The sequence below is a fragment of the Clarias gariepinus genome, chromosome 9 (assembly GCF_024256425.1).
Source record: "Clarias gariepinus isolate MV-2021 ecotype Netherlands chromosome 9, CGAR_prim_01v2, whole genome shotgun sequence".
NCBI lineage: Eukaryota > Metazoa > Chordata > Actinopteri > Siluriformes > Clariidae > Clarias > Clarias gariepinus.
Window position 1 is genome coordinate 36,279,098 of NC_071108.1, and position 27,456 is coordinate 36,306,553.

The 27,456-nt window shown below is 42.6% G+C and overlaps 26 non-coding genes across 26 annotated transcripts; all 26 read left to right on the forward strand.

Annotated features, from left to right (window-relative positions):
* Window positions 1-2,228: 2,228 nt before the first annotated feature.
* Window positions 2,229-2,301, forward strand: trnar-ucg (transfer RNA arginine (anticodon UCG)). The gene has a single exon. It is a non-coding gene; the product is annotated as a tRNA-Arg (tRNA).
* Window positions 2,302-4,705: 2,404 nt separating this feature from the next.
* On the forward strand, window positions 4,706-4,778 carry trnar-ucg (transfer RNA arginine (anticodon UCG)). Its single transcript has one exon. It is a non-coding gene; the product is annotated as a tRNA-Arg (tRNA).
* Window positions 4,779-5,270: 492 nt separating this feature from the next.
* Window positions 5,271-5,341, forward strand: trnag-ccc (transfer RNA glycine (anticodon CCC)). Its single transcript has one exon. It is a non-coding gene; the product is annotated as a tRNA-Gly (tRNA).
* Window positions 5,342-5,943: 602 nt separating this feature from the next.
* Window positions 5,944-6,016, forward strand: trnar-ucg (transfer RNA arginine (anticodon UCG)). Its single transcript has one exon. It is a non-coding gene; the product is annotated as a tRNA-Arg (tRNA).
* A 1,731-nt stretch (window positions 6,017-7,747) lies between these two features.
* Window positions 7,748-7,818, forward strand: trnag-ccc (transfer RNA glycine (anticodon CCC)). The gene has a single exon. It is a non-coding gene; the product is annotated as a tRNA-Gly (tRNA).
* Window positions 7,819-8,420: 602 nt separating this feature from the next.
* trnar-ucg (transfer RNA arginine (anticodon UCG)) lies at window positions 8,421-8,493 on the forward strand. The gene has a single exon. It is a non-coding gene; the product is annotated as a tRNA-Arg (tRNA).
* Window positions 8,494-8,985: 492 nt separating this feature from the next.
* Window positions 8,986-9,056, forward strand: trnag-ccc (transfer RNA glycine (anticodon CCC)). Its single transcript has one exon. It is a non-coding gene; the product is annotated as a tRNA-Gly (tRNA).
* Window positions 9,057-9,658: 602 nt separating this feature from the next.
* trnar-ucg (transfer RNA arginine (anticodon UCG)) lies at window positions 9,659-9,731 on the forward strand. The gene has a single exon. It is a non-coding gene; the product is annotated as a tRNA-Arg (tRNA).
* A 1,165-nt stretch (window positions 9,732-10,896) lies between these two features.
* trnar-ucg (transfer RNA arginine (anticodon UCG)) lies at window positions 10,897-10,969 on the forward strand. The gene has a single exon. It is a non-coding gene; the product is annotated as a tRNA-Arg (tRNA).
* Window positions 10,970-11,461: 492 nt separating this feature from the next.
* Window positions 11,462-11,532, forward strand: trnag-ccc (transfer RNA glycine (anticodon CCC)). Its single transcript has one exon. It is a non-coding gene; the product is annotated as a tRNA-Gly (tRNA).
* Window positions 11,533-12,134: 602 nt separating this feature from the next.
* trnar-ucg (transfer RNA arginine (anticodon UCG)) lies at window positions 12,135-12,207 on the forward strand. The gene has a single exon. It is a non-coding gene; the product is annotated as a tRNA-Arg (tRNA).
* A 1,731-nt stretch (window positions 12,208-13,938) lies between these two features.
* trnag-ccc (transfer RNA glycine (anticodon CCC)) lies at window positions 13,939-14,009 on the forward strand. Its single transcript has one exon. It is a non-coding gene; the product is annotated as a tRNA-Gly (tRNA).
* Window positions 14,010-14,611: 602 nt separating this feature from the next.
* On the forward strand, window positions 14,612-14,684 carry trnar-ucg (transfer RNA arginine (anticodon UCG)). The gene has a single exon. It is a non-coding gene; the product is annotated as a tRNA-Arg (tRNA).
* Window positions 14,685-15,176: 492 nt separating this feature from the next.
* On the forward strand, window positions 15,177-15,247 carry trnag-ccc (transfer RNA glycine (anticodon CCC)). Its single transcript has one exon. It is a non-coding gene; the product is annotated as a tRNA-Gly (tRNA).
* Window positions 15,248-15,849: 602 nt separating this feature from the next.
* trnar-ucg (transfer RNA arginine (anticodon UCG)) lies at window positions 15,850-15,922 on the forward strand. Its single transcript has one exon. It is a non-coding gene; the product is annotated as a tRNA-Arg (tRNA).
* Window positions 15,923-17,085: 1,163 nt separating this feature from the next.
* Window positions 17,086-17,158, forward strand: trnar-ucg (transfer RNA arginine (anticodon UCG)). Its single transcript has one exon. It is a non-coding gene; the product is annotated as a tRNA-Arg (tRNA).
* A 1,165-nt stretch (window positions 17,159-18,323) lies between these two features.
* Window positions 18,324-18,396, forward strand: trnar-ucg (transfer RNA arginine (anticodon UCG)). The gene has a single exon. It is a non-coding gene; the product is annotated as a tRNA-Arg (tRNA).
* A 1,729-nt stretch (window positions 18,397-20,125) lies between these two features.
* On the forward strand, window positions 20,126-20,196 carry trnag-ccc (transfer RNA glycine (anticodon CCC)). Its single transcript has one exon. It is a non-coding gene; the product is annotated as a tRNA-Gly (tRNA).
* A 602-nt stretch (window positions 20,197-20,798) lies between these two features.
* On the forward strand, window positions 20,799-20,871 carry trnar-ucg (transfer RNA arginine (anticodon UCG)). Its single transcript has one exon. It is a non-coding gene; the product is annotated as a tRNA-Arg (tRNA).
* Window positions 20,872-21,363: 492 nt separating this feature from the next.
* Window positions 21,364-21,434, forward strand: trnag-ccc (transfer RNA glycine (anticodon CCC)). Its single transcript has one exon. It is a non-coding gene; the product is annotated as a tRNA-Gly (tRNA).
* Window positions 21,435-22,036: 602 nt separating this feature from the next.
* trnar-ucg (transfer RNA arginine (anticodon UCG)) lies at window positions 22,037-22,109 on the forward strand. Its single transcript has one exon. It is a non-coding gene; the product is annotated as a tRNA-Arg (tRNA).
* Window positions 22,110-23,820: 1,711 nt separating this feature from the next.
* trnag-ccc (transfer RNA glycine (anticodon CCC)) lies at window positions 23,821-23,891 on the forward strand. Its single transcript has one exon. It is a non-coding gene; the product is annotated as a tRNA-Gly (tRNA).
* A 602-nt stretch (window positions 23,892-24,493) lies between these two features.
* trnar-ucg (transfer RNA arginine (anticodon UCG)) lies at window positions 24,494-24,566 on the forward strand. The gene has a single exon. It is a non-coding gene; the product is annotated as a tRNA-Arg (tRNA).
* Window positions 24,567-25,058: 492 nt separating this feature from the next.
* Window positions 25,059-25,129, forward strand: trnag-ccc (transfer RNA glycine (anticodon CCC)). Its single transcript has one exon. It is a non-coding gene; the product is annotated as a tRNA-Gly (tRNA).
* Window positions 25,130-25,731: 602 nt separating this feature from the next.
* Window positions 25,732-25,804, forward strand: trnar-ucg (transfer RNA arginine (anticodon UCG)). The gene has a single exon. It is a non-coding gene; the product is annotated as a tRNA-Arg (tRNA).
* A 1,165-nt stretch (window positions 25,805-26,969) lies between these two features.
* Window positions 26,970-27,042, forward strand: trnar-ucg (transfer RNA arginine (anticodon UCG)). The gene has a single exon. It is a non-coding gene; the product is annotated as a tRNA-Arg (tRNA).
* The last annotated feature ends 414 nt before the right edge of the window (window positions 27,043-27,456 follow it).

Consider the following 27,456-nt stretch of genomic DNA (forward strand, 5'->3'; position numbering starts at 1 on the left):
AAAAAAACAAAAAAAACAAATAATATTATTGTGTATAGACTGATTAAAAACAATGCAATTTATGCTATCATAAGGAAAATAAGTTCTTCCATTCCAATGATTAAAAAAGGTAACAATGTCAACTTTAGAATCTAGAATCCAGAAGATTAAAATTACACAAATTGAAATCACTGAAAGTCTCCAGAAGAGCCTCAGATTCAAGAGGTTTTTAAAGTGGGGAGAAGTGCATTTCAGTTCCTCTGAATGTATAGGTGAGAACAGCCGATTCACACCTGGGGAGGGTGAATCATTTGTATTTGAATGTTGTCTGGCATTGTAAAGCACTATAGTGACACTAAAAGAACAACCCAGGATTAATGGGAATTCTTATACTGCATAAACATTATTTAGCACCAAAAACTTCCTCGCGTTTGGGAAAACTATGCGTGCGGTTGAGCGCTGGTTAGACTATAGGAAATTAAATCGGAGGGTTTTTATTTAGACTATTAACAAAATAAGGCGTGCCAGCTGCCACTTTTTAGTTAGAAGTTTTCAATACAAAGCTTATAATGCCCATATGACATGACGGAATAAGGCACGGCTGGTGATGATTGGGGTTTGTTGGGTTACAGTGGATTTTACTACGCGGTGTGAGTGCAATGGCCATCCGTCTGCTCGCGCTGACTCTGCTCCCCCCTCCCACCTCTCGCTCCTTTGAAGTTACTGGGGCGCGTTCCATTTGCCTTGCTTGCATGCCGCACTTCCGCGTTGTTGCACACGCGCTGCATACACAGCGCGTAGTAAAATCCACTGTAGCCCAACAAACCCCGAGTATTTTCTAGCGCGGAGTGCAAGCCCGGGCAACGATAGTAACGATAGCTCACCAGTCATGTGTAATTCTGCGGTCCCGCTGCTTCGCATGTCTGAAGGGGAGGCCGCCTAACTAGTGAGCGAGGAGCGATATTGATTTGGGCGCACGCCGTGACAGGCTGAAAAAACTGTGTCAGATTAATGTGCAATCCCTATATAATAAAACTATATAAGACTACATGCCTTTATAAGACTTAACTTTTATTTAAGCGCACTCACAATAACGAAAAAACGTTGTGATTTTGTAAGTGTTGTAAGCTGTGTGTATTGTTTGAACGCAAACGTTTTTTTTAAAGTCTGCTTGCTGTTTTCCCGACGCGTTCATAATCATTAGTCTACTTCTGCCGGTGCGCTCTGGAAAACTTAATGCATGCGGCTGAGCGCTGATTAAAACTATGGAGTAAATTAAAGAGTAGAATCACGATTCTGAAGTCCTGAGCCCAAACCTCATTTAAATTAAATTAACAAATACTATAAGTAAAAAAAAAACAATAGCCCACGTTTAGAAACCGTTTATAAATTCTTTCCGACATGAGTTGGCCCGGTGTTATGCGCAGAGCGCCGGGAGATTTCCTGAAGCTCAGAAATCACTGGGCATTTTTTCTAAATAGCCGCTATCTTTAATAACTTATGGAGGTTTTGAGCTGTATACACACGCATTCCTGCCTAAACAACTCTTAAAACTACACCTGTGACACAATAACAGTAATATTTCAAACATTCTGCAGGCTGATATTTGGAGAAAGGAAAGAATAATGAATAAACCAGTTGTTGGGTCAAAATAACCCAACCAGGTGTTCATTCGTAAACTACATCTCATATGAGCCAACATGAGCAACCCAACAATGTGTTTAAAGTACCTGAAATAATCCAGAACTTAAATAACAATAAACAGATACAGAGATACGCTGTATAACGGTCACTGTTGTATTTACGGCAACAAGCGAAAATGTCACTTTGCGCCACCTGGCGGCCATTTTACGAATGACTTTGAAATGCAACTAATTTATTTTGGCCGCTGACGTTTTTACGCGGCGGTGAGCGCGACGGTAATAACCATTCCGATTGATCAACTACTGTATATGCAGTGTAGATCTGAAGGAAACCATGCCAAGGTAGTGAAATACCCTATGATTTGGACAGGAATGAGCTTTCTTTGCTTCATGGTGTAAAAAAAAGCGCCAGTCATCTGTTCTCCTGAAGTGTGGCAAAGGACTCTCTAGCTGAGAAATTTGTGTTGCTTCTTATTTTTGCAGGACATGCTAGAGGAAGCAAATAAAAAACACTGTGGTTGTAGAGAATCAACTTGAATCAATTACCCAAGGCTTGTGTTTGTTTTCATTTAAACTCATTTAAACTAAATTCAAAACTAAAGCATAGGCCCAGTGGCCTAATGGATAAGGCATCAGCCTTCGGAGCTGAGGATTGTGGGTTCGAGTCCCATCTGGGTCACTTTATAGCTAGGATTTAAGACTGGACCCTGAAGCTTCAGAGGAATTGCCATCCTACCCGAAGCGCAAGACGTAGTTAGCTGCTATCATGCAACTGTCCTGGCCTTGATTTGCTGTGTTGTTCGTCAGCTTGCCTCTTGAGAAAAAAGCCTGCCGGATTGTTACCTCGGGTAAATGTAGCTGAACTTCTTTGTTCTTACAAGTAGCTAGCAGAGTCATATCATTAAGTTGAATTCAGTTAATGAAAACCTTGAGGTTTTCCAGGATGTGCCAGATGATGTCAAGCAGGTTGCAGTGTATTTAGAAAATCTTCATCCAACCATTTCCCCAAGTTGCTAGCTGAGTACATGAACAAGAAATCCTGTAAATGGATGTAAAAGTGCATTTCATGTACTGTAGGTTTTCAAATCTGCAGACTGCGTTCTTAGGCCAACCTACAGTGGGGTCAAGTTGTAAATGATGTATGAATTAAACAGAGAACAGGGCCCAAGAAGCACCAGTGGTGTAGTGGTATCATGCAACATTCCCATTCTTGCGAACGGGTTTCGATTCTTGGCTGGTGCAACCACCCTAACAATTTTCTTCCTTTTCAGGCCATGTTGAAGGTCCTTACAACATTGGTTGGTATATCGGGTCAGTTGAAAACTTAGAACGGGACTTACTGTCACACGGTAAACCTCCTAAGATTTGCGCTTCGGGACAGCAGTAGGTTGTTTGGTCAATAAGAACTGGGAAACTGGCCTTGATTTTTGCAGGGCCCAGATTGTGGCACAGGTTTGTTGCGATCCTTGTCCTGACAGAGCCATATGTAGCAGGTTTCAGTTGCTTCTGGGTCTGGATATACAGTATGTAAGCAAAAGTCTTTGCTATATGCAGTGTAGATCTGAAGGAAACCATGCCAAGGGAGTGAAATACCCTATGATTTGGACAGGAATGAGCTTTCTTTGCTTCATGGTGTAAAAAAAAGCGCCAGTCATCTGTTCTCCTGAAGTGTGGCAAAGGATTCTCTAGCTGAGAAATTTGTGTTGCTTCTTATTTTTGCAGGACATGCTAGAGGAAGCAAATAAAAAACACTCTGGTTGTAGAGAATCAACTTGAATCAATTACCCAAGGCTTGTGTTTGTTTTCATTTAAACTCATTTAAACTAAATTCAAAACTAAAGCATAGGCCCAGTGGCCTAATGGATAAGGCATCAGCCTTCGGAGCTGAGGATTGTTGGTTTGAGTCCCATCTGGGTCACTTTATAGCTAGGATTTAAGACTGGACCCTGAAGCTTCAGAGGAATTGCCATCCTACCCTAAGCGCAAGACGTAGTTAGCTGCTATCATGCAACTGTCCTGGCCTTGATTTGCTGTGTTGTTCGTCAGCTTGCCTCTTGAGAAAAAAGCCTGTCGGATTGTTACCTGGGGTAAATGTAGCTGAATTTCTTTGTTCTTACAAGTAGCTAGAAGAGTCATATCATTAAGTTGAATTCAGTTAATGAAAACCTTGAGGTTTTCCAGGATGTGCCAGATGATGTCAAGCAGGTTGCAGTGTATTTAGAAAATCTTCATCCAACCATTTCCCCAAGTTGCTAGCTGAGTACATGAACAAGAAATCCTGTAAATGGATGTAAAAGTGCATTTCATGTACTGTAGGTTTTCAAATCTGCAGACTGCGTTCTTAGGCCAACCTACAGTGGGGTCAAGTTGTAAATGATGTATGAATTAAACAGAGAACAGGGCCCAAGAAGCACCAGTGGTGTAGTGGTATCATGCAACATTCCCATTCTTGCGAACGGGTTTCGATTCTTGGCTGGTGCAACCACCCTAACAATTTTCTTCCTTTTCAGGCCATGTTGAAGGTCCTTACAACATTGGTTGGTATATCGGGTCAGTTGAAAACTTAGAACGGGACTTACTGTCACACGGTAAACCTCCTAAGATTTGCGCTTCGGGACAGCAGTAGGTTGTTTGGTCAATAAGAACTGGAAAACTGGCCTTGATTTTTGCAGGGCCCAGATTGTAGCACAGGTTTGTTGCGATCCTTGTCCTGACAGAGCCATATGTAGCAGGTTTCAGTTGCTTCTGGGTCTGGATATACAGTATGTAAGCAAAAGTCTTTGCTATATGCAGTGTAGATCTGAAGGAAACCATGCCAAGGGAGTGAAATACCCTATGATTTGGACAGGAATGAGCTTTCTTTGCTTCATGGTGTAAAAAAAGCGCCAGTCATCTGTTCTCCTGAAGTGTGGCAAAGGACTCTCTAGCTGAGAAATTTGTGTTGCTTCTTATTTTTGCAGGACATGCTAGAGGAAGCAAATAAAAAACACTCTGGTTGTAGAGAATCAACTTGAATCAATTACCCAAGGCTTGTGTTTGTTTTCATTTAAACTCATTTAAACTAAATTCAAAACTAAAGCATAGGCCCAGTGGCCTAATGGATAAGGCATCAGCCTTCGGAGCTGAGGATTGTGGGTTCGAGTCCCATCTGGGTCACTTTATAGCTAGGATTTAAGACTGGACCCTGAAGCTTCAGAGGAATTGCCATCCTACCCTAAGCGCAAGACGTAGTTAGCTGCTATCATGCAACTGTCCTGGCCTTGATTTGCTGTGTTGTTCGTCAGCTTGCCTCTTGAGAAAAAAGCCTGTCGGATTGTTACCTGGGGTAAATGTAGCTGAATTTCTTTGTTCTTACAAGTAGCTAGAAGAGTCATATCATTAAGTTGAATTCAGTTAATGAAAACCTTGAGGTTTTCCAGGATGTGCCAGATGATGTCAAGCAGGTTGCAGTGTATTTAGAAAATCTTCATCCAACCATTTCCCCAAGTTGCTAGCTGAGTACATGAACAAGAAATCCTGTAAATGGATGTAAAAGTGCATTTTATGTACTGTAGGTTTTCAAATCTGCAGACTGCGTTCTTAGGCCAACCTACAGTGGGGTCAAGTTGTAAATGATGTATGAATTAAACAGAGAACAGGGCCCAAGAAGCACCAGTGGTGTAGTGGTATCATGCAAGATTCCCATTCTTGCGAACTGGGTTCGATTCCCGGCTGGTGCAACCCACCTAACAATTTTCTTCCTTTTCAGGCCATGTTGAAGGTCCTTACAACATTGGTTGGTATATCGGGTCAGTTGAAAACTTAGAACGGGACTTACTGTCACACGGTAAACCTCCTGAGATTTGCGCTCCGGGACAGCAGTAGGTTGTTTGGTCAATAAGAACTGGGAAACTGGCCTTGATTTTTGCAGGGCCCAGATTGTGGCACAGGTTTGTTGCGATCCTTGTCCTGACAGAGCCATATGTAGCAGGTTTCAGTTGCTTCTGGGTCTGGATATACAGTATGTAAGCAAAAGTCTTTGCTATATGCAGTGTAGATCTGAAGGAAACCATGCCAAGGTAGTGAAATACCCTATGATTTGGACAGGAATGAGCTTTCTTTGCTTCATGGTGTAAAAAAAGCGCCAGTCATCTGTTCTCCTGAAGTGTGGCAAAGGACTCTCTAGCTGAGAAATTTGTGTTGCTTCTTATTTTTGCAGGACATGCTAGAGGAAGCAAATAAAAAACACTGTGGTTGTAGAGAATCAACTTGAATCAATTACCCAAGGCTTGTGTTTGTTTTCATTTAAACTCATTTAAACTAAATTCAAAACTAAAGCATAGGCCCAGTGGCCTAATGGATAAGGCATCAGCCTTCGGAGCTGAGGATTGTGGGTTCGAGTCCCATCTGGGTCACTTTATAGCTAGGATTTAAGACTGGACCCTGAAGCTTCAGAGGAATTGCCATCCTACCCGAAGCGCAAGACGTAGTTAGCTGCTATCATGCAACTGTCCTGGCCTTGATTTGCTGTGTTGTTCGTCAGCTTGCCTCTTGAGAAAAAAGCCTGCCGGATTGTTACCTCGGGTAAATGTAGCTGAACTTCTTTGTTCTTACAAGTAGCTAGCAGAGTCATATCATTAAGTTGAATTCAGTTAATGAAAACCTTGAGGTTTTCCAGGATGTGCCAGATGATGTCAAGCAGGTTGCATTGTATTTAGAAAATCTTCATCCAACCATTTTCCCAAGTTGCTAGCTGAGTACATGAACAAGAAATCCTGTAAATGGATGTAAAAGTGCATTTCATGTACTGTAGGTTTTCAAATCTGCAGACTGCGTTCTTAGGCCAACCTACAGTGGGGTCAAGTTGTAAATGATGTATGAATTAAACAGAGAACAGGGCCCAAGAAGCACCAGTGGTGTAGTGGTATCATGCAACATTCCCATTCTTGCGAACTGGTTTCGATTCTTGGCTGGTGCAACCACCCTAACAATTTTCTTCCTTTTCAGGCCATGTTGAAGGTCCTTACAACATTGGTTGGTATATCGGGTCAGTTGAAAACTTAGAACGGGACTTACTGTCACACGGTAAACCTCCTAAGATTTGCGCTTCGGGACAGCAGTAGGTTGTTTGGTCAATAAGAACTGGGAAACTGGCCTTGATTTTTGCAGGGCCCAGATTGTGGCACAGGTTTGTTGCGATCCTTGTCCTGACAGAGCCATATGTAGCAGGTTTCAGTTGCTTCTGGGTCTGGATATACAGTATGTAAGCAAAAGTCCTTGCTATATGCAGTGTAGATCTGAAGGAAACCATGCCAAGGGAGTGAAATACCCTATGATTTGGACAGGAATGAGCTTTCTTTGCTTCATGGTGTAAAAAAAAGCGCCAGTCATCTGTTCTCCTGAAGTGTGGCAAAGGATTCTCTAGCTGAGAAATTTGTGTTGCTTCTTATTTTTGCAGGACATGCTAGAGGAAGCAAATAAAAAACACTCTGGTTGTAGAAAATCAACTTGAATCAATTACCCAAGGCTTGTGTTTGTTTTCATTTAAACTCATTTAAACTAAATTCAAAACTAAAGCATAGGCCCAGTGGCCTAATGGATAAGGCATCAGCCTTCGGAGCTGAGGATTGTTGGTTTGAGTCCCATCTGGGTCACTTTATAGCTAGGATTTAAGACTGGACCCTGAAGCTTCAGAGGAATTGCCATCCTACCCTAAGCGCAAGACGTAGTTAGCTGCTATCATGCAACTGTCCTGGCCTTGATTTGCTGTGTTGTTCGTCAGCTTGCCTCTTGAGAAAAAAGCCTGTCGGATTGTTACCTGGGGTAAATGTAGCTGAATTTCTTTGTTCTTACAAGTAGCTAGAAGAGTCATATCATTAAGTTAAATTCAGTTAATGAAAACCTTGAGGTTTTCCAGGATGTGCCAGATGATGTCAAGCATGTTGCAGTGTATTTAGAAAATCTTTATCCAACCAATCCCCCAAGTTGCTAGTTGAGTACATGAACAAGAAATCCTGTAAATGGATGTAAAAGTGCATTTCATGTACTGTAGGTTTTCAAATCTGCAGACTGCGTTCTTAGGCCAACCTACAGTGGGGTCAAGTTGTAAATGATGTATGAATTAAACAGAGAACAGGGCCCAAGAAGCACCAGTGGTGTAGTGGTATCATGCAAGATTCCCATTCTTGCGAACTGGGTTCGATTCCCGGCTGGTGCAACCCACCTAACAATTTTCTTCCTTTTCAGGCCATGTTGAATGTCCTTACAACATTGGTTGGTATATCGGGTCAGTTGAAAACTTAGAACTGGACTTACTGTCACACGGTAAACCTCCTGAGATTTGCGCTCCGGGACAGCAGTAGGTTGTTTGGTCAATAAGAACTGGGAAACTGGCCTTGATTTTTGCAGGGCCCAGATTGTGGCACAGGTTTGTTGCGATCCTTGTCCTGACAGAGCCATATGTAGCAGGTTTCAGTTGCTTCTGGGTCTGGATATACAGTATGTAAGCAAAAGTCTTTGCTATATGCAGTGTAGATCTGAAGGAAACCATGCCAAGGGAGTGAAATACCCTATGATTTGGACAGGAATGAGCTTTCTTTGCTTCATGGTGTAAAAAAAGCGCGAGTCATCTGTTCACCTGAAGTGTGGCAATGGACTCTCTAGCTGAGAAATTTGTGTTGCTTCTTATTTTTGCAGGACATGCTAGAGGAAGCAAATAAAAAACACTGTGGTTGTAGAGAATCAACTTGAATCAATTACCCAAGGCTTGTGTTTGTTTTCATTTAAACTCATTTAAACTAAATTCAAAACTAAAGCGTGGGCCCAGTGGCCTAATGGATAAGGCATCAGCCTTCGGAGCTGAGGATTGTGGGTTCGAGTCCCATCTGGGTCACTTTATAGCTAGGATTTAAGACTGGACCCTGAAGCTTCAGAGGAATTGCCATCCTACCCTAAGCGCAAGACGTAGTTAGCTGCTATCATGCAACTGTCCTGGCCTTGATTTGCTGTGTTGTTTGTTAGCTTGCCTCTTGAGAAAAAAGCCTGCCGGATTGTTACCTGGGGTAAATGTAGCTGAACTTCTTTGTTCTTACAAGTAGCTAGCAGAGTCATATCATTAAGTTGAATTCAGTTAATGAAAACCTTGAGGTTTTCCAGGATGTGCCAGATGATGTCAAGCAGGTTGCAGTGTATTTAGAAAATCTTCATCCAACCATTTCCCCAAGTTGCTAGCTGAGTACATGAACAAGAAATCCTGTAAATGGATGTAAAAGTGCATTTCATGTACTGTAGGTTTTCAAATCTGCAGACTGCGTTCTTAGGCCAACCTACAGTGGGGTCAAGTTGTAAATGATGTATGAATTAAACAGAGAACAGGGCCCAAGAAGCACCAGTGGTGTAGTGGTATCATGCAAGATTCCCATTCTTGCGAACCGGGTTCGATTTCCGGCTGGTGCAACGAACCTAACAATTTTCTTCCTTTTCAGGCCATGTTGAAGGTCCTTACAACATTGGTTGGTATATCGGGTCAGTTGAAAACTTAGAACGGGACTTACTGTCACACGGTAAACCTCCTGAGATTTGCGCTCCGGGACAGCAGTAGGTTGTTTGGTCAATAAGAACTGGGAAACTGGCCTTGATTTTTGCAGGGCCCAGATTGTGGCACAGGTTTGTTGCGATCCTTGTCCTGACAGAGCCATATGTAGCAGGTTTCAGTTGCTTCTGGGTCTGGATATACAGTATGTAAGCAAAAGTCTTTGCTATATGCAGTGTAGATCTGAAGAAAACCATGCCAAGGGAGTGAAATACCCTATGATTTGGACAGGAATGAGCTTTCTTTGCTTCATGGTGTAAAAAAAGCGCCAGTCATCTGTTCTCCTGAAGTGTGGCAAAGGACTCTCTAGCTGAGAAATTTGTGTTGCTTCTTATTTTTGCACGACATGCTAGAGGAAGCAAATAAAAAACACTGTGGTTGTAGAGAATCAACTTGAATCAATTACCCAAGGCTTGTGTTTGTTTTCATTTAAACTCATTTAAACTAAATTCAAAACTAAAGCATAGGCCCAGTGGCCTAATGGATAAGGCATCAGCCTTCGGAGCTGAGGATTGTGGGTTCGAGTCCCATCTGGGTCACTTTATAGCTAGGATTTAAGACTGGACCCTGAAGCTTCAGAGGAATTGCCATCCTACCCTAAGCGCAAGACGTAGTTAGCTGCTATCATGCAACTGTCCTGGCCTTGATTTGCTGTGTTGTTCGTCAGCTTGCCTCTTGAGAAAAAAGCCTGTCGGATTGTTACCTGGGGTAAATGTAGCTGAATTTCTTTGTTCTTACAAGTAGCTAGAAGAGTCATATCATTAAGTTGAATTCAGTTAATGAAAACCTTGAGGTTTTCCAGGATGTGCCAGATGATGTCAAGCAGGTTGCAGTGTATTTAGAAAATCTTCATCCAACCATTTCCCCAAGTTGCTAGCTGAGTACATGAACAAGAAATCCTGTAAATGGATGTAAAAGTGCATTTCATGTACTGTAGGTTTTCAAATCTGCAGACTGCGTTCTTAGGCCAACCTACAGTGGGGTCAAGTTGTAAATGATGTATGAATTAAACAGAGAACAGGGCCCAAGAAGCACCAGTGGTGTAGTGGTATCATGCAACATTCCCATTCTTGCGAACGGGTTTCGATTCTTGGCTGGTGCAACCACCCTAACAATTTTCTTCCTTTTCAGGCCATGTTGAAGGTCCTTACAACATTGGTTGGTATATCGGGTCAGTTGAAAACTTAGAACGGGACTTACTGTCACACGGTAAACCTCCTAAGATTTGCGCTTCGGGACAGCAGTAGGTTGTTTGGTCAATAAGAACTGGAAAACTGGCCTTGATTTTTGCAGGGCCCAGATTGTAGCACAGGTTTGTTGCGATCCTTGTCCTGACAGAGCCATATGTAGCAGGTTTCAGTTGCTTCTGGGTCTGGATATACAGTATGTAAGCAAAAGTCTTTGCTATATGCAGTGTAGATCTGAAGGAAACCATGCCAAGGGAGTGAAATACCCTATGATTTGGACAGGAATGAGCTTTCTTTGCTTCATGGTGTAAAAAAAGCGCCAGTCATCTGTTCTCCTGAAGTGTGGCAAAGGACTCTCTAGCTGAGAAATTTGTGTTGCTTCTTATTTTTGCAGGACATGCTAGAGGAAGCAAATAAAAAACACTCTGGTTGTAGAGAATCAACTTGAATCAATTACCCAAGGCTTGTGTTTGTTTTCATTTAAACTCATTTAAACTAAATTCAAAACTAAAGCATAGGCCCAGTGGCCTAATGGATAAGGCATCAGCCTTCGGAGCTGAGGATTGTGGGTTCGAGTCCCATCTGGGTCACTTTATAGCTAGGATTTAAGACTGGACCCTGAAGCTTCAGAGGAATTGCCATCCTACCCTAAGCGCAAGACGTAGTTAGCTGCTATCATGCAACTGTCCTGGCCTTGATTTGCTGTGTTGTTCGTCAGCTTGCCTCTTGAGAAAAAAGCCTGTCGGATTGTTACCTGGGGTAAATGTAGCTGAATTTCTTTGTTCTTACAAGTAGCTAGAAGAGTCATATCATTAAGTTGAATTCAGTTAATGAAAACCTTGAGGTTTTCCAGGATGTGCCAGATGATGTCAAGCAGGTTGCAGTGTATTTAGAAAATCTTCATCCAACCATTTCCCCAAGTTGCTAGCTGAGTACATGAACAAGAAATCCTGTAAATGGATGTAAAAGTGCATTTTATGTACTGTAGGTTTTCAAATCTGCAGACTGCGTTCTTAGGCCAACCTACAGTGGGGTCAAGTTGTAAATGATGTATGAATTAAACAGAGAACAGGGCCCAAGAAGCACCAGTGGTGTAGTGGTATCATGCAAGATTCCCATTCTTGCGAACTGGGTTCGATTCCCGGCTGGTGCAACCCACCTAACAATTTTCTTCCTTTTCAGGCCATGTTGAAGGTCCTTACAACATTGGTTGGTATATCGGGTCAGTTGAAAACTTAGAACGGGACTTACTGTCACACGGTAAACCTCCTGAGATTTGCGCTCCGGGACAGCAGTAGGTTGTTTGGTCAATAAGAACTGGGAAACTGGCCTTGATTTTTGCAGGGCCCAGATTGTGGCACAGGTTTGTTGCGATCCTTGTCCTGACAGAGCCATATGTAGCAGGTTTCAGTTGCTTCTGGGTCTGGATATACAGTATGTAAGCAAAAGTCTTTGCTATATGCAGTGTAGATCTGAAGGAAACCATGCCAAGGTAGTGAAATACCCTATGATTTGGACAGGAATGAGCTTTCTTTGCTTCATGGTGTAAAAAAAGCGCCAGTCATCTGTTCTCCTGAAGTGTGGCAAAGGACTCTCTAGCTGAGAAATTTGTGTTGCTTCTTATTTTTGCAGGACATGCTAGAGGAAGCAAATAAAAAACACTGTGGTTGTAGAGAATCAACTTGAATCAATTACCCAAGGCTTGTGTTTGTTTTCATTTAAACTCATTTAAACTAAATTCAAAACTAAAGCATAGGCCCAGTGGCCTAATGGATAAGGCATCAGCCTTCGGAGCTGAGGATTGTGGGTTCGAGTCCCATCTGGGTCACTTTATAGCTAGGATTTAAGACTGGACCCTGAAGCTTCAGAGGAATTGCCATCCTACCCGAAGCGCAAGACGTAGTTAGCTGCTATCATGCAACTGTCCTGGCCTTGATTTGCTGTGTTGTTCGTCAGCTTGCCTCTTGAGAAAAAAGCCTGCCGGATTGTTACCTCGGGTAAATGTAGCTGAACTTCTTTGTTCTTACAAGTAGCTAGCAGAGTCATATCATTAAGTTGAATTCAGTTAATGAAAACCTTGAGGTTTTCCAGGATGTGCCAGATGATGTCAAGCAGGTTGCAGTGTATTTAGAAAATCTTCATCCAACCATTTTCCCAAGTTGCTAGCTGAGTACATGAACAAGAAATCCTGTAAATGGATGTAAAAGTGCATTTCATGTACTGTAGGTTTTCAAATCTGCAGACTGCGTTCTTAGGCCAACCTACAGTGGGGTCAAGTTGTAAATGATGTATGAATTAAACAGAGAACAGGGCCCAAGAAGCACCAGTGGTGTAGTGGTATCATGCAACATTCCCATTCTTGCGAACTGGTTTCGATTCTTGGCTGGTGCAACCACCCTAACAATTTTCTTCCTTTTCAGGCCATGTTGAAGGTCCTTACAACATTGGTTGGTATATCGGGTCAGTTGAAAACTTAGAACGGGACTTACTGTCACACGGTAAACCTCCTAAGATTTGCGCTTCGGGACAGCAGTAGGTTGTTTGGTCAATAAGAACTGGGAAACTGGCCTTGATTTTTGCAGGGCCCAGATTGTGGCACAGGTTTGTTGCGATCCTTGTCCTGACAGAGCCATATGTAGCAGGTTTCAGTTGCTTCTGGGTCTGGATATACAGTATGTAAGCAAAAGTCCTTGCTATATGCAGTGTAGATCTGAAGGAAACCATGCCAAGGGAGTGAAATACCCTATGATTTGGACAGGAATGAGCTTTCTTTGCTTCATGGTGTAAAAAAAAGCGCCAGTCATCTGTTCTCCTGAAGTGTGGCAAAGGATTCTCTAGCTGAGAAATTTGTGTTGCTTCTTATTTTTGCAGGACATGCTAGAGGAAGCAAATAAAAAACACTCTGGTTGTAGAAAATCAACTTGAATCAATTACCCAAGGCTTGTGTTTGTTTTCATTTAAACTCATTTAAACTAAATTCAAAACTAAAGCATAGGCCCAGTGGCCTAATGGATAAGGCATCAGCCTTCGGAGCTGAGGATTGTTGGTTTGAGTCCCATCTGGGTCACTTTATAGCTAGGATTTAAGACTGGACCCTGAAGCTTCAGAGGAATTGCCATCCTACCCTAAGCGCAAGACGTAGTTAGCTGCTATCATGCAACTGTCCTGGCCTTGATTTGCTGTGTTGTTCGTCAGCTTGCCTCTTGAGAAAAAAGCCTGTCGGATTGTTACCTGGGGTAAATGTAGCTGAATTTCTTTGTTCTTACAAGTAGCTAGAAGAGTCATATCATTAAGTTAAATTCAGTTAATGAAAACCTTGAGGTTTTCCAGGATGTGCCAGATGATGTCAAGCATGTTGCAGTGTATTTAGAAAATCTTTATCCAACCAATCCCCCAAGTTGCTAGTTGAGTACATGAACAAGAAATCCTGTAAATGGATGTAAAAGTGCATTTCATGTACTGTAGGTTTTCAAATCTGCAGACTGCGTTCTTAGGCCAACCTACAGTGGGGTCAAGTTGTAAATGATGTATGAATTAAACAGAGAACAGGGCCCAAGAAGCACCAGTGGTGTAGTGGTATCATGCAAGATTCCCATTCTTGCGAACTGGGTTCGATTCCCGGCTGGTGCAACCCACCTAACAATTTTCTTCCTTTTCAGGCCATGTTGAATGTCCTTACAACATTGGTTGGTATATCGGGTCAGTTGAAAACTTAGAACTGGACTTACTGTCACACGGTAAACCTCCTGAGATTTGCGCTCCGGGACAGCAGTAGGTTGTTTGGTCAATAAGAACTGGGAAACTGGCCTTGATTTTTGCAGGGCCCAGATTGTGGCACAGGTTTGTTGCGATCCTTGTCCTGACAGAGCCATATGTAGCAGGTTTCAGTTGCTTCTGGGTCTGGATATACAGTATGTAAGCAAAAGTCTTTGCTATATGCAGTGTAGATCTGAAGGAAACCATGCCAAGGGAGTGAAATACCCTATGATTTGGACAGGAATGAGCTTTCTTTGCTTCATGGTGTAAAAAAAGCGCGAGTCATCTGTTCACCTGAAGTGTGGCAATGGACTCTCTAGCTGAGAAATTTGTGTTGCTTCTTATTTTTGCAGGACATGCTAGAGGAAGCAAATAAAAAACACTGTGGTTGTAGAGAATCAACTTGAATCAATTACCCAAGGCTTGTGTTTGTTTTCATTTAAACTCATTTAAACTAAATTCAAAACTAAAGCGTGGGCCCAGTGGCCTAATGGATAAGGCATCAGCCTTCGGAGCTGAGGATTGTGGGTTCGAGTCCCATCTGGGTCACTTCATAGCTAGGATTTAAGACTGGACCCTGAAGCTTCAGAGGAATTGCCATCCTACCCTAAGCGCAAGACGTAGTTAGCTGCTATCATGCAACTGTCCTGGCCTTGATTTGCTGTGTTGTTTGTTAGCTTGCCTCTTGAGAAAAAAGCCTGCCGGATTGTTACCTGGGGTAAATGTAGCTGAACTTCTTTGTTCTTACAAGTAGCTAGCAGAGTCATATCATTAAGTTGAATTCAGTTAATGAAAACCTTGAGGTTTTCCAGGATGTGCCAGATGATGTCAAGCAGGTTGCAGTGTATTTAGAAAATCTTCATCCAACCATTTCCCCAAGTTGCTAGCTGAGTACATGAACAAGAAATCCTGTAAATGGATGTAAAAGTGCATTTCATGTACTGTAGGTTTTCAAATCTGCAGACTGCGTTCTTAGGCCAACCTACAGTGGGGTCAAGTTGTAAATGATGTATGAATTAAACAGAGAACAGGGCCCAAGAAGCACCAGTGGTGTAGTGGTATCATGCAAGATTCCCATTCTTGCGAACCGGGTTCGATTTCCGGCTGGTGCAACGAACCTAACAATTTTCTTCCTTTTCAGGCCATGTTGAAGGTCCTTACAACATTGGTTGGTATATCGGGTCAGTTGAAAACTTAGAACGGGACTTACTGTCACACGGTAAACCTCCTGAGATTTGCGCTCCGGGACAGCAGTAGGTTGTTTGGTCAATAAGAACTGGGAAACTGGCCTTGATTTTTGCAGGGCCCAGATTGTGGCACAGGTTTGTTGCGATCCTTGTCCTGACAGAGCCATATGTAGCAGGTTTCAGTTGCTTCTGGGTCTGGATATACAGTATGTAAGCAAAAGTCTTTGCTATATGCAGTGTAGATCTGAAGAAAACCATGCCAAGGGAGTGAAATACCCTATGATTTGGACAGGAATGAGCTTTCTTTGCTTCATGGTGTAAAAAAAGCGCCAGTCATCTGTTCTCCTGAAGTGTGGCAAAGGACTCTCTAGCTGAGAAATTTGTGTTGCTTCTTATTTTTGCACGACATGCTAGAGGAAGCAAATAAAAAACACTGTGGTTGTAGAGAATCAACTTGAATCAATTACCCAAGGCTTGTGTTTGTTTTCATTTAAACTCATTTAAACTAAATTCAAAACTAAAGCATAGGCCCAGTGGCCTAATGGATAAGGCATCAGCCTTCGGAGCTGAGGATTGTGGGTTCGAGTCCCATCTGGGTCACTTTATAGCTAGGATTTAAGACTGGACCCTGAAGCTTCAGAGGAATTGCCATCCTACCCTAAGCGCAAGACGTAGTTAACTGCTATCATGCAACTGTCCTGGCCTTGATTTGCTGTGTTGTTCGTCAGCTTGCCTCTTGAGAAAAAAGCCTGTCGGATTGTTACCTGGGGTAAATGTAGCTGAATTTCTTTGTTCTTACAAGTAGCTAGAAGAGTCATATCATTAAGTTAAATTCAGTTAATGAAAACCTTGAGGTTTTCCAGGATGTGCCAGATGATGTCAAGCATGTTGCAGTGTATTTAGAAAATCTTTATCCAACCAATCCCCCAAGTCGCTAGTTGAGTACATGAACAAGAAATCCTGTAAATGGATGTAAAAGTGCATTTCATGTACTGTAGGTTTTCAAATCTGCAGACTGCGTTCTTAGGCCAACCTACAGTGGGGTCAAGTTGTAAATGATGTATGAATTAAACAGAGAACAGGGCCCAAGAAGCACCAGTGGTGTAGTGGTATCATGCAAGATTCCCATTCTTGCGAACGGGTTTCGATTCCCGGCTGGTGCAATGAACCTAACAATTTTCTTCCTTTTCAGGCCATGTTGAAGGTCCTTACAACATTGGTTGGTATATCGGGTCAGTTGAAAACTTAGAACGGGACTTACTGTCACACGTTAAACCTCCTGAGATTTGCGCTCCGGGACAGCAGTAGGTTGTTTGGTCAATAAGAACTGGGAAACTGGCCTTGATTTTTGCAGGGCCCAGATTGTGGCACAGGTTTGTTGCGATCCTTGTCCTGACAGAGCCATATGTAGCAGGTTTCAGTTGCTTCTGGGTCTGGATATACAGTATGTAAGCAAAAGTCTTTGCTATATGCAGTGTAGATCTGAAGGAAACCATGCCAAGGGAGTGAAATACCCTATGATTTGGACAGGAATGAGCTTTCTTTGCTTCATGGTGTAAAAAAAGCGCCAGTCATCTGTTCTCCAAGTGTGGCAAAGGACTCTCTAGCTGAGAAATTTGTGTTGCTTCTTATTTTTGCAGGACATGCTAGAGGAAGCAAATAAAAAACACTCTGGTTGTAGAGAATCAACTTGAATCAATTACCCAAGGCTTGTGTTTGTTTTCATTTAAACTCATTTAAACTAAATTCAAAATTAAAGCATAGGCCCAGTGGCCTAATGGATAAGGCATCAGCCTTCGGAGCTGAGGATTGTGGGTTCGAGTCCCATCTGGGTCACTTTATAGCTAGGATTTAAGACTGGACCCTGAAGCTTCAGAGGAATTGCCATCCTACCCTAAGCGCAAGACGTAGTTAGCTGCTATCATGCAACTGTCCTGGCCTTGATTTGCTGTGTTGTTCGTCAGCTTGCCTCTTGAGAAAAAAGCCTGTCGGATTGTTACCTGGGGTAAATGTAGCTGAATTTCTTTGTTCTTACAAGTAGCTAGAAGAGTCATATCATTAAGTTAAATTCAGTTAATGAAAACCTTGAGGTTTTCCAGGATGTGCCAGATGATGTCAAGCATGTTGCAGTGTATTTAGAAAATCTTTATCCAACCAATCCCCCAAGTCGCTAGTTGAGTACATGAACAAGAAATCCTGTAAATGGATGTAAAAGTGCATTTCATGTACTGTAGGTTTTCAAATCTGCAGACTGCGTTCTTAGGCCAACCTACAGTGGGGTCAAGTTGTAAATGATGTATGAATTAAACAGAGAACAGGGCCCAAGAAGCACCAGTGGTGTAGTGGTATCATGCAAGATTCCCATTCTTGCGAACGGGTTTCGATTCCCGGCTGGTGCAATGAACCTAACAATTTTCTTCCTTTTCAGGCCATGTTGAAGGTCCTTACAACATTGGTTGGTATATCGGGTCAGTTGAAAACTTAGAACGGGACTTACTGTCACACGTTAAACCTCCTGAGATTTGCGCTCCGGGACAGCAGTAGGTTGTTTGGTCAATAAGAACTGGGAAACTGGCCTTGATTTTTGCAGGGCCCAGATTGTGGCACAGGTTTGTTGCGATCCTTGTCCTGACAGAGCCATATGTAGCAGGTTTCAGTTGCTTCTGGGTCTGGATATACAGTATGTAAGCAAAAGTCTTTGCTATATGCAGTGTAGATCTGAAGGAAACCATGCCAAGGGAGTGAAATACCCTATGATTTGGACAGGAATGAGCTTTCTTTGCTTCATGGTGTAAAAAAAGCGCCAGTCATCTGTTCTCCTGAAGTGTGGCAAAGGACTCTCTAGCTGAGAAATTTGTGTTGCTTCTTATTTTTGCAGGACATGCTAGAGGAAGCAAATAAAAAACACTGTGGTTGTAGAGAATCAACTTGAATCAATTACCCAAGGCTTGTGTTTGTTTTCATTTAAACTCATTTAAACTAAATTCAAAACTAAAGCATAGGCCCAGTGGCCTAATGGATAAGGCATCAGCCTTCGGAGCTGAGGATTGTGGGTTCGAGTCCCATCTGGGTCACTTTATAGCTAGGATTTAAGACTGGACCCTGAAGCTTCAGAGGAATTGCCATCCTACCCTAAGCGCAAGACGTAGTTAGCTGCTATCATGCAACTGTCCTGGCCTTGATTTGCTGTGTTGGTCGTCAGCTTGCCTCTTGAGAAAAAAGCCTGCCGGATTGTTACCTGGGGTAAATGTAGCTGAACTTCTTTGTTCTTACAAGTAGCTAGCAGAGTCATATCATTAAGTTGAATTCAGTTAATGAAAACCTTGAGGTTTTCCAGGATGTGCCAGATGATGTCAAGCAGGTTGCAGTGTATTTAGAAAATCTTCATCCAACCATTTCCCCAAGTTGCTAGCTGAGTACATGAACAAGAAATCCTGTAAATGGATGTAAAAGTGCATTTCATGTACTGTAGGTTTTCAAATCTGCAGACTGCGTTCTTAGGCCAACCTACAGTGGGGTCAAGTTGTAAATGATGTATGAATTAAACAGAGAACAGGGCCCAAGAAGCACCAGTGGTGTAGTGGTATCATGCAACATTCCCATTCTTGCGAACGGGTTTCGATTCTTGGCTGGTGCAACCACCCTAACAATTTTCTTCCTTTTCAGGCCATGTTGAAGGTCCTTACAACATTGGTTGGTATATCGGGTCAGTTGAAAACTTAGAACGGGACTTACTGTCACACGGTAAACCTCCTAAGATTTGCGCTTCGGGACAGCAGTAGGTTGTTTGGTCAATAAGAACTGGAAAACTGGCCTTGATTTTTGCAGGGCCCAGATTGTAGCACAGGTTTGTTGCGATCCTTGTCCTGACAGAGCCATATGTAGCAGGTTTCAGTTGCTTCTGGGTCTGGATATACAGTATGTAAGCAAAAGTCTTTGCTATATGCAGTGTAGATCTGAAGGAAACCATGCCAAGGGAGTGAAATACCCTATGATTTGGACAGGAATGAGCTTTCTTTGCTTCATGGTGTAAAAAAAGCGCCAGTCATCTGTTCTCCTGAAGTGTGGCAAAGGACTCTCTAGCTGAGAAATTTGTGTTGCTTCTTATTTTTGCAGGACATGCTAGAGGAAGCAAATAAAAAACACTCTGGTTGTAGAGAATCAACTTGAATCAATTACCCAAGGCTTGTGTTTGTTTTCATTTAAACTCATTTAAACTAAATTCAAAACTAAAGCATAGGCCCAGTGGCCTAATGGATAAGGCATCAGCCTTCGGAGCTGAGGATTGTGGGTTGAGTCCCATCTGGGTCACTTTATAGCTAGGATTTAAGACTGGACCCTGAAGCTTCAGAGGAATTGCCATCCTACCCTAAGCGCAAGACGTAGTTAGCTGCTATCATGCAACTGTCCTGGCCTTGATTTGCTGTGTTGTTCGTCAGCTTGCCTCTTGAGAAAAAAGCCTGTCGGATTGTTACCTGGGGTAAATGTAGCTGAATTTCTTTGTTCTTACAAGTAGCTAGAAGAGTCATATCATTAAGTTGAATTCAGTTAATGAAAACCTTGAGGTTTTCCAGGATGTGCCAGATGATGTCAAGCAGGTTGCAGTGTATTTAGAAAATCTTCATCCAACCATTTCCCCAAGTTGCTAGCTGAGTACATGAACAAGAAATCCTGTAAATGGATGTAAAAGTGCATTTCATGTACTGTAGGTTTTCAAATCTGCAGACTGCGTTCTTAGGCCAACCTACAGTGGGGTCAAGTTGTAAATGATGTATGAATTAAACAGAGAACAGGGCCCAAGAAGCACCAGTGGTGTAGTGGTATCATGCAAGATTCCCATTCTTGCGAACTGGGTTCGATTCCCGGCTGGTGCAACCCACCTAACAATTTTCTTCCTTTTCAGGCCATGTTGAAGGTCCTTACAACATTGGTTGGTATATCGGGTCAGTTGAAAACTTAGAACGGGACTTACTGTCACACGGTAAACCTCCTGAGATTTGCGCTCCGGGACAGCAGTAGGTTGTTTGGTCAATAAGAACTGGGAAACTGGCCTTGATTTTTGCAGGGCCCAGATTGTGGCACAGGTTTGTTGCGATCCTTGTCCTGACAGAGCCATATGTAGCAGGTTTCAGTTGCTTCTGGGTCTGGATATACAGTATGTAAGCAAAAGTCTTTGCTATATGCAGTGTAGATCTGAAGGAAACCATGCCAAGGTAGTGAAATACCCTATGATTTGGACAGGAATGAGCTTTCTTTGCTTCATGGTGTAAAAAAAGCGCCAGTCATCTGTTCTCCTGAAGTGTGGCAAAGGACTCTCTAGCTGAGAAATTTGTGTTGCTTCTTATTTTTGCAGGACATGCTAGAGGAAGCAAATAAAAAACACTGTGGTTGTAGAGAATCAACTTGAATCAATTACCCAAGGCTTGTGTTTGTTTTCATTTAAACTCATTTAAACTAAATTCAAAACTACAGCATAGGCCCAGTGGCCTAATGGATAAGGCATCAGCCTTCGGAGCTGAGGATTGTGGGTTCGAGTCCCATCTGGGTCACTTTATAGCTAGGATTTAAGACTGGACCCTGAAGCTTCAGAGGAATTGCCATCCTACCCTAAGCGCAAGACGTAGTTAGCTGCTATCATGCAAGTGTCCTGGCCTTGATTTGCTGTGTTGTTCGTCAGCTTGCCTCTTGAGAAAAAAGCCTGCCGGATTGTTACCTGGGGTAAATGTAGCTGAACTTCTTTGTTCTTACAAGTAGCTAGCAGAGTCATATCATTAAGTTTAATTCAGTTAATGAAACCCTTGAGGTTTTCCAGGATGTGCCAGATGATGTCAAGCATGTTGCAGTGTATTTAGAAAATCTTTATCCAACCAATCCCCCAAGTTGCTAGTTGAGTACATGAACAAGAAATCCTGTAAATGGATGTAAAAGTGCATTTCATGTACTGTAGGTTTTCAAATCTGCAGACTGCGTTCTTAGGCCAACCTACAGTGGGGTCAAGTTGTAAATGATGTATGAATTAAACAGAGAACAGGGCCCAAGAAGCACCAGTGGTGTAGTGGTATCATGCAAGATTCCCATTCTTGCGAACTGGGTTCAATTCCCGGCTGGTGCAACCCACCTAACAATTTTCTTCCTTTTCAGGCCATGTTGAAGGTCCTTACAACATTGGTTGGTATATCGGGTCAGTTGAAAACTTAGAACGGGACTTACTGTCACACGGTAAACCTCCTGAGATTTGCGCTCCGGGACAGCAGTAGGTTGTTTGGTCAATAAGAACTGGGAAACTGGCCTTGATTTTTGCAGGGCCCAGATTGTGGCACAGGTTTGTTGCGATCCTTGTCCTGACAGAGCCATATGTAGCAGGTTTCAGTTGCTTCTGGGTCTGGATATACAGTATGTAAGCAAAAGTCTTTGCTATATGCAGTGTAGATCTGAAGGAAACCATGCCAAGGGAGTGAAATACCCTATGATTTGGACAGGAATGAGCTTTCTTTGCTTCATGGTGTAAAAAAAGCGCCAGTCATCTGTTCTCCTGAAGTGTGGCAAAGGACTCTCTAGCTGAGAAATTTGTGTTGCTTCTTATTTTTGCACGACATGCTAGAGGAAGCAAATAAAAAACACTGTGGTTGTAGAGAATCAACTTGAATCAATTACCCAAGGCTTGTGTTTGTTTTCATTTAAACTCATTTAAACTAAATTCAAAACTAAAGCATAGGCCCAGTGGCCTAATGGATAAGGCATCAGCCTTCGGAGCTGAGGATTGTGGGTTCGAGTCCCATCTGGGTCACTTTATAGCTAGGATTTAAGACTGGACCCTGAAGCTTCAGAGGAATTGCCATCCTACCCCTGCTATCATGCAACTGTCCTGGCCTTGATTTGCTGTGTTGTTCGTCAGCTTGCCTCTTGAGAAAAAAGCCTGCCGGATTGTTACCTCGGGTAAATGTAGCTGAACTTCTTTGTTCTTACAAGTAGCTAGCAGAGTCATATCATTAAGTTGAATTCAGTTAATGAAAACCTTGAGGTTTTCCAGGATGTGCCAGATGATGTCAAGCAGGTTGCAGTGTATTTAGAAAATCTTCATCCAACCATTTCCCCAAGTTGCTAGCTGAGTACATGAACAAGAAATCCTGTAAATGGATGTAAAAGTGCATTTCATGTACTGTAGGTTTTCAAATCTGCAGACTGCGTTCTTAGGCCAACCTACAGTGGGGTCAAGTTGTAAATGATGTATGAATTAAACAGAGAACAGGGCCCAAGAAGCACCAGTGGTGTAGTGGTATCATGCAACATTCCCATTCTTGCGAACGGGTTTCGATTCTTGGCTGGTGCAACCACCCTAACAATTTTCTTCCTTTTCAGGCCATGTTGAAGGTCCTTACAACATTGGTTGGTATATCGGGTCAGTTGAAAACTTAGAACGGGACTTACTGTCACACGGTAAACCTCCTAAGATTTGCGCTTCGGGACAGCAGTAGGTTGTTTGGTCAATAAGAACTGGGAAACTGGCCTTGATTTTTGCAGGGCCCAGATTGTGGCACAGGTTTGTTGCGATCCTTGTCCTGACAGAGCCATATGTAGCAGGTTTCAGTTGCTTCTGGGTCTGGATATACAGTATGTAAGCAAAAGTCTTTGCTATATGCAGTGTAGATCTGAAGGAAACCATGCCAAGGGAGTGAAATACCCTATGATTTGGACAGGAATGAGCTTTCTTTGCTTCATGGTGTAAAAAAAAGCGCCAGTCATCTGTTCTCCTGAAGTGTGGCAAAGGATTCTCTAGCTGAGAAATTTGTGTTGCTTCTTATTTTTGCAGGACATGCTAGAGGAAGCAAATAAAAAACACTCTGGTTGTAGAGAATCAACTTGAATCAATTACCCAAGGCTTGTGTTTGTTTTCATTTAAACTCATTTAAACTAAATTCAAAACTAAAGCATAGGCCCAGTGGCCTAATGGATAAGGCATCAGCCTTCAGAGCTGAGGATTGTTGGTTTGAGTCCCATCTGGGTCACTTTATAGCTAGGATTTAAGACTGGACCCTGAAGCTTCAGAGGAATTGCCATCCTACCCTAAGCGCAAGACGTAGTTAGCTGCTATCATGCAACTGTCCTGGCCTTGATTTGCTGTGTTGTTCGTCAGCTTGCCTCTTGAGAAAAAAGCCTGTCGGATTGTTACCTGGGGTAAATGTAGCTGAATTTCTTTGTTCTTACAAGTAGCTAGAAGAGTCATATCATTAAGTTAAATTCAGTTAATGAAAACCTTGAGGTTTTCCAGGATGTGCCAGATGATGTCAAGCATGTTGCAGTGTATTTAGAAAATCTTTATCCAACCAATCCCCCAAGTTGCTAGTTGAGTACATGAACAAGAAATCCTGTAAATGGATGTAAAAGTGCATTTCATGTACTGTAGGTTTTCAAATCTGCAGACTGCGTTCTTAGGCCAACCTACAGTGGGGTCAAGTTGTAAATGATGTATGAATTAAACAGAGAACAGGGCCCAAGAAGCACCAGTGGTGTAGTGGTATCATGCAAGATTCCCATTCTTGCGAACTGGGTTCGATTCCCGGCTGGTGCAACCCACCTAACAATTTTCTTCCTTTTCAGGCCATGTTGAATGTCCTTACAACATTGGTTGGTATATCGGGTCAGTTGAAAACTTAGAACTGGACTTACTGTCACACGGTAAACCTCCTGAGATTTGCGCTCCGGGACAGCAGTAGGTTGTTTGGTCAATAAGAACTGGGAAACTGGCCTTGATTTTTGCAGGGCCCAGATTGTGGCACAGGTTTGTTGCGATCCTTGTCCTGACAGAGCCATATGTAGCAGGTTTCAGTTGCTTCTGGGTCTGGATATACAGTATGTAAGCAAAAGTCTTTGCTATATGCAGTGTAGATCTGAAGGAAACCATGCCAAGGGAGTGAAATACCCTATGATTTGGACAGGAATGAGCTTTCTTTGCTTCATGGTGTAAAAAAAGCGCCAGTCATCTGTTCTCCTGAAGTGTGGCAAAGGACTCTCTAGCTGAGAAATTTGTGTTGCTTCTTATTTTTGCACGACATGCTAGAGGAAGCAAATAAAAAACACTGTGGTTGTAGAGAATCAACTTGAATCAATTACCCAAGGCTTGTGTTTGTTTTCATTTAAACTCATTTAAACTAAATTCAAAACTAAAGCATAGGCCCAGTGGCCTAATGGATAAGGCATCAGCCTTCGGAGCTGAGGATTGTGGGTTCAAGTCCCATCTGGGTCACTTTATAGCTAGGATTTAAGACTGGACCCTGAAGCTTCAGAGGAATTGCCATCCTACCCTAAGCGCAAGACGTAGTTAGCTGCTATCATGCAAGTGTCCTGGCCTTGATTTGCTGTGTTGTTCGTCAGCTTGCCTCTTGAGAAAAAAGCCTGCCGGATTGTTACCTGGGGTAAATGTAGCTGAACTTCTTTGTTCTTACAAGTAGCTAGCAGAGTCATATCATTAAGTTTAATTCAGTTAATGAAACCCTTGAGGTTTTCCAGGATGTGCCAGATGATGTCAAGCAGGTTGCAGTGTATTTAGAAAATCTTCATCCAACCATTTCCCCAAGTTGCTAGCTGAGTACATGAACAAGAAATCCTGTAAATGGATGTAAAAGTGCATTTCATGTACTGTAGGTTTTTAAATCTGCAGACTGCGTTCTTAGGCCAACCTACAGTGGGGTCAAGTTGTAAATGATGTATGAATTAAACAGAGAACAGGGCCCAAGAAGCACCAGTGGTGTAGTGGTATCATGCAAGATTCCCATTCTTGCGAACCGGGTTCGATTTCCGGCTGGTGCAACGAACCTAACAATTTTCTTCCTTTTCAGGCCATGTTGAAGGTCCTTACAACATTGGTTGGTATATCGGGTCAGTTGAAAACTTAGAACGGGACCTACTGTCACACGGTAAACCTCCTGAGATTTGCGCTCCGGGACAGCAGTAGGTTGTTTGGTCAATAAGAACTGGGAAACTGGCCTTGATTTTTGCAGGGCCCAGATTGTGGCACAGGTTTGTTGCGATCCTTGTCCTGACAGAGCCATATGTAGCAGGTTTCAGTTGCTTCTGGGTCTGGATATACAGTATGTAAGCAAAAGTCTTTGCTATATGCAGTGTAGATCTGAAGGAAACCATGCCAAGGGAGTGAAATACCCTATGATTTGGACAGGAATGAGCTTTCTTTGCTTCATGGTGTAAAAAAAGCGCCAGTCATCTGTTCTCCTGAAGTGTGGCAAAGGACTCTCTAGCTGAGAAATTTGTGTTGCTTCTTATTTTTGCAGGACATGCTAGAGGAAGCAAATAAAAAACACTGTGGTTGTAGAGAATCAACTTGAATCAATTACCCAAGGCTTGTGTTTGTTTTCATTTAAACTCATTTAAACTAAATTCAAAACTAAAGCATAGGCCCAGTGGCCTAATGGATAAGGCATCAGCCTTCGGAGCTGAGGATTGTGGGTTCGAGTCCCATCTGGGTCACTTCATAGCTAGGATTTAAGACTGCACCCTGAAGCTTCAGAGGAATTGCCATCCTACCCTAAGCGCAAGACGTAGTTAGCTGCTATCATGCAAGTGTCCTGGCCTTGATTTGCTGTGTTGCTCGTCAGCTTGCCTCTTGAGCAAAGAGCCTGCCTGAGTGTTACCTGGGGTAAATGTAGCTGAACTTCTTTGTTCTTACAAGTAGCTAGCAGAGTCATATCCTTAAGTTGAATTCAGTTAATGAAAACCTTGAGGTTTTCCAGGATGTGCCAGATGATGTCAAGCAGGTTGCAGTGTATTTAGAAAATCTTCATCCAACCAATCCCCCAAGTTGCTAGCTGAGTACATGAACAAGAAATCCTGTAAATGGATGTAAAAGTGCATTTCATGTACTGTAGGTTTTCAAATCTGCAGACTGCGTTCTTAGGCCAACCTACAGTGGGGTCAAGTTGTAAATGATGTATGAATTAAACAGAGAACAGGGCCCAAGAAGCACCAGTGGTGTAGTGGTATCATGCAACATTCCCATTCTTGCGAACGGGTTTCGATTCTTGGCTGGTGCAACCACCCTAACAATTTTCTTCCTTTTCAGGCCATGTTGAAGGTCCTTACAACATTGGTTGGTATATCGGGTCAGTTGAAAACTTAGAACGGGACTTACTGTCACACGGTAAACCTCCTAAGATTTGCGCTTCGGGACAGCAGTAGGTTGTTTGGTCAATAAGAACTGGAAAACTGGCCTTGATTTTTGCAGGGCCCAGATTGTAGCACAGGTTTGTTGCGATCCTTGTCCTGACAGAGCCATATGTAGCAGGTTTCAGTTGCTTCTGGGTCTGGATATACAGTATGTAAGCAAAAGTCTTTGCTATATGCAGTGTAGATCTGAAGGAAACCATGCCAAGGGAGTGAAATACCCTATGATTTGGACAGGAATGAGCTTTCTTTGCTTCATGGTGTAAAAAAAGCGCCAGTCATCTGTTCTCCTGAAGTGTGGCAAAGGACTCTCTAGCTGAGAAATTTGTGTTGCTTCTTATTTTTGCAGGACATGCTAGAGGAAGCAAATAAAAAACACTCTGGTTGTAGAGAATCAACTTGAATCAATTACCCAAGGCTTGTGTTTGTTTTCATTTAAACTCATTTAAACTAAATTCAAAACTAAAGCATAGGCCCAGTGGCCTAATGGATAAGGCATCAGCCTTCGGAGCTGAGGATTGTGGGTTCGAGTCCCATCTGGGTCACTTTATAGCTAGGATTTAAGACTGGACCCTGAAGCTTCAGAGGAATTGCCATCCTACCCTAAGCGCAAGACGTAGTTAGCTGCTATCATGCAACTGTCCTGGCCTTGATTTGCTGTGTTGTTCGTCAGCTTGCCTCTTGAGAAAAAAGCCTGTCGGATTGTTACCTGGGGTAAATGTAGCTGAATTTCTTTGTTCTTACAAGTAGCTAGAAGAGTCATATCATTAAGTTGAATTCAGTTAATGAAAACCTTGAGGTTTTCCAGGATGTGCCAGATGATGTCAAGCAGGTTGCAGTGTATTTAGAAAATCTTCATCCAACCATTTCCCCAAGTTGCTAGCTGAGTACATGAACAAGAAATCCTGTAAATGGATGTAAAAGTGCATTTCATGTACTGTAGGTTTTCAAATCTGCAG